Source organism: Myotis daubentonii, chromosome 9 (assembly GCF_963259705.1).
Source record: "Myotis daubentonii chromosome 9, mMyoDau2.1, whole genome shotgun sequence".
Taxonomy (NCBI): domain Eukaryota; kingdom Metazoa; phylum Chordata; class Mammalia; order Chiroptera; family Vespertilionidae; genus Myotis; species Myotis daubentonii.
The window spans coordinates 84,484,606-84,493,482 of record NC_081848.1 but is presented as its reverse complement, the minus strand read 5'-3'; the positions used below and the strand labels follow the sequence as shown (position 1 = coordinate 84,493,482).

At 61.6% G+C, this 8,877-nt stretch overlaps 1 long non-coding RNA gene across 1 annotated transcript; it reads left to right on the top strand.

Annotated features, from left to right (window-relative positions):
• The first annotated feature begins 7,341 nt into the window (after positions 1 to 7,341).
• Positions 7,342 to 8,764, top strand: LOC132241599 (uncharacterized). Its single transcript, XR_009454521.1, has 2 exons — positions 7,342 to 7,811; positions 8,588 to 8,764. It is a non-coding gene; the product is annotated as an uncharacterized LOC132241599 (long non-coding RNA).
• Positions 8,765 to 8,877: the final 113 nt, after the last annotated feature.

Here is an 8,877-nt window from a genome sequence, read left to right as displayed (position 1 = left end):
CCCAGGAGCCCGTGCAGTGGGGAGGGGGCAGGGGGAGCCTGGGCCAGGAAACGCAGGAAGCTGTGAGCGGTGAAGGTCGCGATGGGGAGGGAGGTGGCCCGCCCTGCCCTCCTCTGGGTCCACACATTGGTGACATGTCACTGACCTGCCACAAGCTCCGTGTGGCTGTCTCCTTTCCTCGCGCGTGGCCCGCGTTTGTCACGATGGCCAGGCTCTGCTCAGCGGGCGTCTCGGCTGAGCTGACGGGTTTCGTTGTCTGAAGCGCTCAGTGTCCTGGGGTCAGCTCCCTGCGGGGAGGGGCAGCAGACGGCTACCTCACGGTCAGTAGCTCACGGGGCGGCAGCACCCTAGGCTTGTTGACCCTCCCTGTGCCGTGTGCGCCTGGCTTGTGCGCCTCATCTGACCTCAGCCGTCAGAGCTGGGTCTGCTGCTCTGGTCTGCAGGCTGGGAGGGAGGAGAAGCCATGGCCACGGGTGGTGGTGTAGAGAGCACCATGTCTCTATCTGCGGGTCCCGCGCTGGCTCGGCCCCCGTTCAGCGGCCTCCTTGCCCTCCCGTCACCCCTGCCACATGCCCAGCCTGGCCTGTGCCTGCCCCTTAGACGTCCCTGTGGGCACCTCCATCGCCTTCACTCTCTGCTGAAATGTCCCCGCGTGCTGAAGTTCCCGGCTGCTCAAACTAAGGTTCCCCTGCCCACTGCCCACGGCCCACGGCCCACGCTGGTGTCTCTTGCTGTTTTCTCTCCCTGATGTTTGTCACTGATGTGTTTGGCTTATGTGTTTGTGACGTGGGATTTGACAGGACAGGGATCTCACTGTCCGTGTCCCCAGCACCCGGAAGAGGGCCGGGCAGGCGGTGGTCCTCCCCAGTGGCACAGGTTCAGAGGGTGACTGAGTGGGTGAGCCACCAGGAACGAGTCCACTGTCCTGTCCTGTCCTCTCGCTGCCGCTCAGGGGCCAGGCGCTCCAGGGCCCTGTGCCTCATGCTGCAGATGGCTTCCGCTTAGCTCCCGCAGACCAGACTGCTGCCATCTCTGTTACAGAGTGACTTTGTTTCTGCTCTTGCGTTAGGAGGTGCCAGGAGCTCCTCCGGCAGCCTAAGCAGCGTGGGTGCTGGTGGGACTGGACCTGACCACACTGCTGGGTAGCGTGTGCCCGGTCCGCGTGCCCGGCGCTCAGGTGGGCTTCCCTCTGCTCCACCGCCGCAGTGGGCGGGGTCGTGGCAACAACCCGTAGGTCCAGAATGATGTGCTGGGTGAGGGTGCCAGGCTCACAGTGTGGCTGTGCTGGGCGAGGGTGCCAGGCTCAGTGTGGCTGTGCTGGGTGAGGGTGCCACGCTCACAGTGTGCCTGTGCTGGGTGAGGGTGCCAGGCTCACAGTGTGGCTGTGCTGGGCGAGGGTGCCAGGCTCACAGTGTGGCTAATGTTGTGGCCCCACCCCATAACAAAGAAACAGAATTTCCGGAGGATGAGGCCCAGAAATCGGGATTTTAAAAAGATTCCCAGGTGATTCTAATGTGCAGCCAAGGTTGAGAACCACTGACCTAAGGGTTTGGGCTTGATTCCGGTCAAGGGCACGTACCTGGGTTTCAGGTTTGTTCCCTGCCCTGGTCGGGCACGTGTGGGGGGCAACAATCGATGTGTCTCTCACATTGATGTCTCTCTCTTTCTCCCTCCCTCCTTTCCATTCCCTCTGAAAAGAAATGGAAAAAATATTCTCATGTGAGAATTAACAAAACAAAATAGATGAGTCTGGAGCATTTTATAGGCCAGTAAGTAAGGAAGTGATCAAACAAGAGAAAAAACTCCATAATGGTAAGGGTTTACCAGATGGATGCAGCAACCCCTCCCCCAAAAAAGAAAAAAATTTCCAATGCCCCAAATGGAAAATTTGAGCAACAAACTTAAGTCGTACTGATTAGAATCCAGCATGTAACACATAACTAATGCGTACAAATAATCCATGTATATAAAAGCCTAAGCAGCCCTTAAAACCGAATGACCGGAACAACCGGTGGACCAGTTGGTATGATGCGCACTGACCACCAGGGGGCAGATACTCAATGCAGGAGCTGCCCCCTGGTGCTCAGTGTGCTCCCACAGCCAACCTCCCACAGCTGGCCAACGTCCCCTGGTCCCTCTCCACAGCCAGCTGCCCCCCCCCCCATCAGCCCAATGGGGGCACCGCCAGCCAATCTCCCACAGCCCCTCCCTCCATCCGGCCTGATCCCAATGGGCCCTGATCAAGGGCCAGGCCGAGGGACCCCACCTGTGCACAAATTCGTGCACCGGGCCTCTAGTAAGTACTAATAAATGGACCAACAAAATAAGACCTGAACCAGGGAGGCATGGAACAGACTGCCGTACCTCAGTGTGAGGTTGAGGGGATGAGAAAAGATAAACCAAAGAACTTACCCTATATAATGAAGTGTAATATGCTAAGTGTCTGACTGTTCATGTGACCATTCGACCATTCCACCAGCCGCTATGATGCACACTGACCACCAGGGGGCAGACGCTCTGACCAGTAGTTAGCTTGCTGCTGGGGTCCAGCCAATCAGGACTCGGTGAGACAGGCTGGACATGCCCTGGAGCCCTCCCGTGGTCCTTCCCCGGCTGGCCAACCTCCCGTGGTCCCTCCCAAGCTGGATTGCGAGAGGGCGCAGGTCAGCCGAGGGACTCTAGTGTACTTATATGCACAGCCCACGGACATGGGCAGTAGGGTAGTGGAGACCTGGGGGGTGGGGGGGAGGAGCTGGGAGGAGGGGGATAAAGCAGGGTGAATGGGAGATATCTGTAATACTATCAACAATAAAATATATATTGCCCGGCTGGTATTTCTCAGTGGTTGAGTGTCGACCTATGAACCAGGAGGTCACCGGCCGATTCCCAGTGGAGGGCACATGCCCGGGTTGTGGGCTCGATCCCCAGTAGGGGGTGTGCAGGAGGCAGCCGATCCATGATTCTCTCTCATCATGTTTCTATCTCTCCCTCACTTTCTCTTTGAAATCAATAGATGAAAAAATGTAAATATGTACCTTAAATATATATGTATAAATAATAATAAATGGGAGAATATCTCCCATGCAGAAGAATTCCAAGTAATTCCTGGGGAGCACCCCCCCCACCTGCCTGTCACAAGGGGGAGCCCCCTCCCCTGGTCCTGCAGCGTGGGCTGAGCCCCGGGTGTCCTCCCAGAGAGAACAGGCTGGGAAGAGGAGAAGAAAACGACAAACCCCACCTCGGGGTGCTCCGGTCACGTGGCACCGTGAGTCCTGCCGATGGTGCCCTGGAGGGTGTAACAAGAGGGCGCTTGACACCCGCCCCCCCATCCTCCCAATCCAGCCTCAGCCGAATCCCGACAAGAACAGCAGAGGGCGCCCTCGGCACACCTACCGCTCCTCTCCACTGGCCAAGGCCTCAAATCCAGAGCCCGAGAAGCTGCACCGCCAGGAGGTGCCCACGCGGCTACATGTCAGGCGGGGTCCTGGGCAGGTCCCGGGGCAGGAGGGGGCCATTCGGGGGAACTGAGGCTGTCTGAGTGCAGGATGGCTTTATTGAGTTCACGATGTGTCCGTACTGGTTCGTTGCTTGTGACAAACGCATCAGAGCAAGCGTGGGAGTGAGTGCTCTCCAGGAGCAGCACCAACAGGACGGCAGACACAATGTAGATGTACATGCAGGTTTATTTGAAGGAACTGGCTCGTGACTGGGGAGACTTGGTAAATCCAAATTCTATTGGGGGGGGGGGAGAAGGCTGGGGCCCTGGGAAGGCCGGGCTTGCAGTTGGCTGTCTTCTGGTGACTCCGTCCTCAGGGAGCTCAGAGTTTGGTCTCTATGTCTTTCGACTGATTGGGCGAGGCCCCCCACGCTGTGGAGGGTCATCTGCTAGACTCAGAGTCCACCAGTATCAGTGGTCTGTTACTCTTGTCCAAACATCACCTTCACAGAAACATCCAGAATAGTGTTGGAGCCAATATCAGCGTCGTGGCCCTGCCACGCTGACACAGGACGTTAACTGTGGCACCAACATACCAGTCGGGTTGTGACACGCTGTCGCTGGCAGGATCCAGAAGAGGAAGTGGAGAGTCAGAGAGGGAGGCGCAGAGGTGGGTGAGGCCGGGCTGCACCGGGTCTGCACCCACGAGCCCAAAGCTCCAGGAAGACATACTGAGTGGAGGTATGTTCACAAAATAAAATTTTTTTATTGACGACAGAGAGGGAGAGAGAGAAACATCAATGATGAGAGAATCATGGATCGGCTGCCTCCTGCACACCTCCCACCGGGAGTCGAGTCCACAACCCGGACATGGGCCCTGATGGGGAACTGAACCGTGGCCTCCTGGTTCCTAGGTCGACACTCAGCCCCTGAGGCACACAGGCGGGCGGACATATGCTTCTGTAGGTGAGAGGAAGGGCTGAGCTGGCAGCCTGGGTGAGGTTTTGGTTTCTCTGCACGTGGCCATTTAGTTTGGAATGAAAGGGGTGAAGCACTGCTTTTATGTGACCTGAGAGCAGCCCCCACGTGACTGCATCAGAACTCCCCGGGGGGAGGGGGGCCGAGGTTCCCGGGCCCGGAGGACCCGCCGAGGACCCGCTGTGCGATGGAAGTCATGCGTGAATGTCAGCATGCACGGCGCTGGGGGGCCCTGGGTCTGCCCATCACCCCCCTCTGCTCCCCCAGCATCGTCTGAGGTTCAGGTTTCAGACACAGGGTGGTGCCAAGGGCCACATGAAGCACTGACCTTCCGGGGGGCTTGCGGCTTTCCCGTGAGCGACAGTGCACGATGGCTGCCCCCCGCCCCGCACCCCCACACACAGCAGGGGCGGAGAGACAGATCTGGGCAGACAGATGGCTGTGGGAGGGTGGTAGATGGAGGTGAGTGGAGGATTCCAGCGCCTTGACAGCTCGTCCTGCTCCGGCCCCCTCCCCAAGCCTCAGTTTCCCCCAGTGTTACAGGGGCCCCCACCCCCCCGCACCCGCAGAGCCTTTCACTCCCTTGTCCAATGTGACCCCCGTGGCCACCATCTCTCCTCTCTGGGTCACCTCGCTTCCTCCCGGTCGGCAGACCCCGGGGCAGGGGGGGCCCGGACATGGCCCTGCTCTGTGGGGACCTAATGGGCTTTGCGGGGGGACGGGAGCTTCTGTGTGGGGAGGGCAGCAGGGCTCTGGGGTTTGGTGTGAACAAGTGGTTCTGGGGAGGGAAAGCTGAGCGAGGGCGAGACCCGAAGCCAGGTCGACGGGAAGGGGCAGGTTTGCGCTTGGAAAGCAGGAAAGACCCCGAGGCCGTGCGGGGTGGGAAGGGCTGAGGCCGAGGCTGGGGGCCACCCAGGCCTGGGGAGGGGCTCTGTCTCCGGGGCAGCCTCACCCCCAGGACCTGCTGGGAGCTGCTGTCCAGCAGGCACTCTGCTCCCCACCTGCCGGCCCCGCACCCCACCCACGCGGGGAAGAGGGAGGGCGCTCAGCAGGTCTCACCTGAGAAAGAGCCACCTGGCTGGGCGACTGGTTGTCTAACCCACAGCCTCACCCCCAGCTGCTCCCCAAAGCTGTAATTATCGCTTCAGGCGGAAGGATTATTCCCAGGGGGCAGGGACCCGGCCTGGCTGGAGGTGACACTTGAGTACGCTCCCTCCTCGGCCCCCGCGGCTCCTGCCTGGGTCACAGGCCACGGGGAGGCGGGGGCGGGCCCGGAACCAGCCCTACCTTGGCAACAAGTGAAAGTAAACATGTTCTTCAGGTGATGCAGTCATGTCATCAACTCACCTTTTTTTTTTTAAGGCACTTTTCTTTAAAAAATATATTTTTATTGATTTCAGAGAGGAAGGGAGAGGGAGAGGGAGAGAAACATCAATGATGAGAGCGAATCATTCATCTGCTGCCTCCAGCTCGCCCCCTCTAGGGACCGAGCCCACAACCCAGGCATGCGCCCTGACCGGAAATTGAACCGTGACCTACTGGTTCATAGGTTGACACTTAACCGCTGAGCCACGCCAACCGGCTGGGGCACGACTGCCCCTAGTGACCACGCTGTCCATGTGGTTCTCAGCTCCCGGGCTTGTGCCCACGCCCACCTGGTCTCAGGGCTGCGGCCTCCAACACAGTCCCCACGAAGGCTCAGGTCCCTGGGAGGTGATGTGACCCAGTTCTGCCCCCGCCCTCTCCTACTTCCATCTGTTCAGCCAACAAGGACTGAAGCCGGCTGAGCCAGACAGGCCCGGGCCCCAAACTCAGCCGCGAGGCAGCGAGTGCTGGTCCTCAGAGGCCTCGTGTCCGGCTACAGGAGCACATGCCCGAGCGATGCCCTCGGAACGGGCCTGGACATGAACACAGGTGAACACGCGGGAGCCCTGGGGCAGAGGGGCAGCTGCTGCAGCGTGGCCGTAAGGGCTGGACCCTCAGGTGCGGGGGCCATGGGGCGCGGGTAGCAACGGGACTGCTTGCTCTGGGATCGTCCCGGCTGCTGTGTGGGGTTGTGGGGGACCCTTCAAGGCCGGACGGGTGGGGAGTGCAGTCAGCGGGTATGGTCTTGGTGGTGGCCCAGGTGTGAGTGTGAGCATCAGACAGATAAGATGCTTGGCCTGAGGGTGGGGGACAGGCCCAGGGCCTCGGGGACTCCACCCCATGGGGACAAGGGTTGGCATCCATGCATACTGGCGGACAGGCGCAGCTAGGGGTTGAGCCCGGTGAGTCTGTGGAGGGTGGAGGGCTGCTAGAGGTCACACGGGGCCTGGACGAGGCGGGAGGACAGCCAGGACCCAGCATCCTGCAGAGTGCCTGGCGACGACACTGGGACATGGCCTTGGCGTCTGGCAGGAGGACGTGGGGACAGGCAGGCCCCCTGCCCTCCCCTCGGACCCGGCTGGGCGGGCGATGTTTGCAGAGGTACGTCTCCCAGGCACAGGAGACAAGCTTCCGGATAACTGTTCCCGCGGAGAGCGGCGGGGACGGAGAGCGGCGGGGACGCCAGCGCCCGCCTTGCTGAGGGCCGAGGGCCTGAGCCAGCAGCCGCCCCAGGTGCCCAACCTGCACGTGGGCCGGAGGCAGGGGTCGCCCAGGCCAGCAACCGGGCAGCTCCTTGCCACACACGTGCAGTGCCCAGGGGGCAGCGGAGCTCTGGGGACACCTGGCAGCCCCAGTCAAGAAAGAGAAGCTCAGCCTGCGGACTGAAGGGTCCCAGGTTCGATTCCGGTCAAGGGCATGTACCTTGGTTGTGGGCACATCCCCAGGGGGAGATGTGCAGGAGGCAGCTGATCGGTGTTTCTAACTCTCTCTCTCTCCCTCTCCCTTCCTCTCTGTAAAAAATCAGTAAAATTATATATATATATATGAAAGAGAAGCCAGGCAGCTCAGCCAGAAATGCCAAAGCCAGAGCTCCCGGGTATCATGGCGCCAGCCGAGTCACCTTAAACCGTGCTGCTCTCCCTGCAGTGCCCACAGGCTCCGCTGAGGAGTGGGAGCCCTTGCTGGGAGGGCCAGGCCTGCCCTGCAAGGAGCTGGTGGGACCCTCAGAGCCCCTGCAGGGGGACGTGCCTGAGGCTGCGGCCTGAGGCTGGCTCCAGGCGACCTTCCTGCCAAGCCCTGGGACAGGAGGGGCAGCTGTGGCTTCCCCTCGAGCTATAAAAAGCCCAAGCCCGGCCCAGCGAGCAGAGGGCAGAGCGAGGGACAGGACGCACAGGACTCGGAGCGCAGAGCTTGGCCCAGCAACATGAGGTTGGGCCCCGCCATCAGGCTGCTGCAAGCCCCCCTGCGGGCCTGTGTGGTCCCCAAGGCGCACATCTCCGCCAAGCCGGCCAAAACACCCACTTCTGCCCCCGTAAGTACCCGGGAGGCGGCAGGGGCCGGCCCACGGAGGGCTGGCAGTCCCGGAGCTCTCAGGATGAGGCGGGTTCCAGGGTGGGCCCCAGGAAGCCAGGCTGGTAAAGGGAGAGGGGACGTCCTCCCAGGCCTGGTGCTGCTGGAGGGGACGCGGGCACGGGGCCTGTCCTAGGGCGGGGTTTTGTCCCAATGCAGCCAGGGTCCCGGCAGCCAGCTGTCCCTGCGGCCTATTCTCAGGCTCCCACTGCCTCTGCCAAGGCAGGTGCTGAGGCTGAGCTGGGAGCTCCTGTGGGACCTGCAGCGTCACCCGTGAAAGGGGAGGGTGGGCTGAGGGCTAGGGGAGAGCACGGGGGAAACTAACCTGCTCCCCCGGCCCCAGAGAGCAGACAAGACCCGTTTCCAGCCTAAGTCACCAGGGTTAGGAAGGTCACGGCCCAAGGTCATGTGCTAGGAAGCAAAGCCCGGAGCTACGCCTGAGGCCTCGGGGTCGAAGCTAAAAGGATTAGCCCCCATCTGGCACCTGATCTCGGACTCGGGAGGGCCCAGGCTGTTCCAGGAAACCAGGGAAGCAGGGCTGCCTCTTCAGAACCGGCCCTGAAGGGAGAACATGGATCCAGGACCCCCCACTCCAAGGCCCTGTCCTTGTTTGCAAGCAACTTAGAACCTGGGCTGCCTGCCGCCCTGCAGGCCCTGACCAGCAGCGGGTGCCCCGGGAGGGAGTCAAGGTCGAGGGGCCGGCGCCTCACGTGTGCCCCCCCCCCCCGCCCCCCGCAGGAGCAGGCCGTGGCGCTCGTGGCGACGTTCCTCAGCTTCATGGTCCCCGCCGGCTGGGTGCTGTCCCACCTGGACAGCTACAAGAGCCGCTCCGCCGAGTGAGGCTCTGCCCAGCCAGGCGGGCGGCCGCCGCCGTGGACACGGGAGGGGGCGCTCATTAAACCCTCCCCCACCGAACGCTCGCCTGTGTTCATGCACGTGCGCCGCCTCCCGGACGCTCAGCACAGGGCACTCGGGTCACAGGAGCTGCTGGCTCGGGGCAGGGGGTGTCCCCGGCCCCTGCCCCGCCC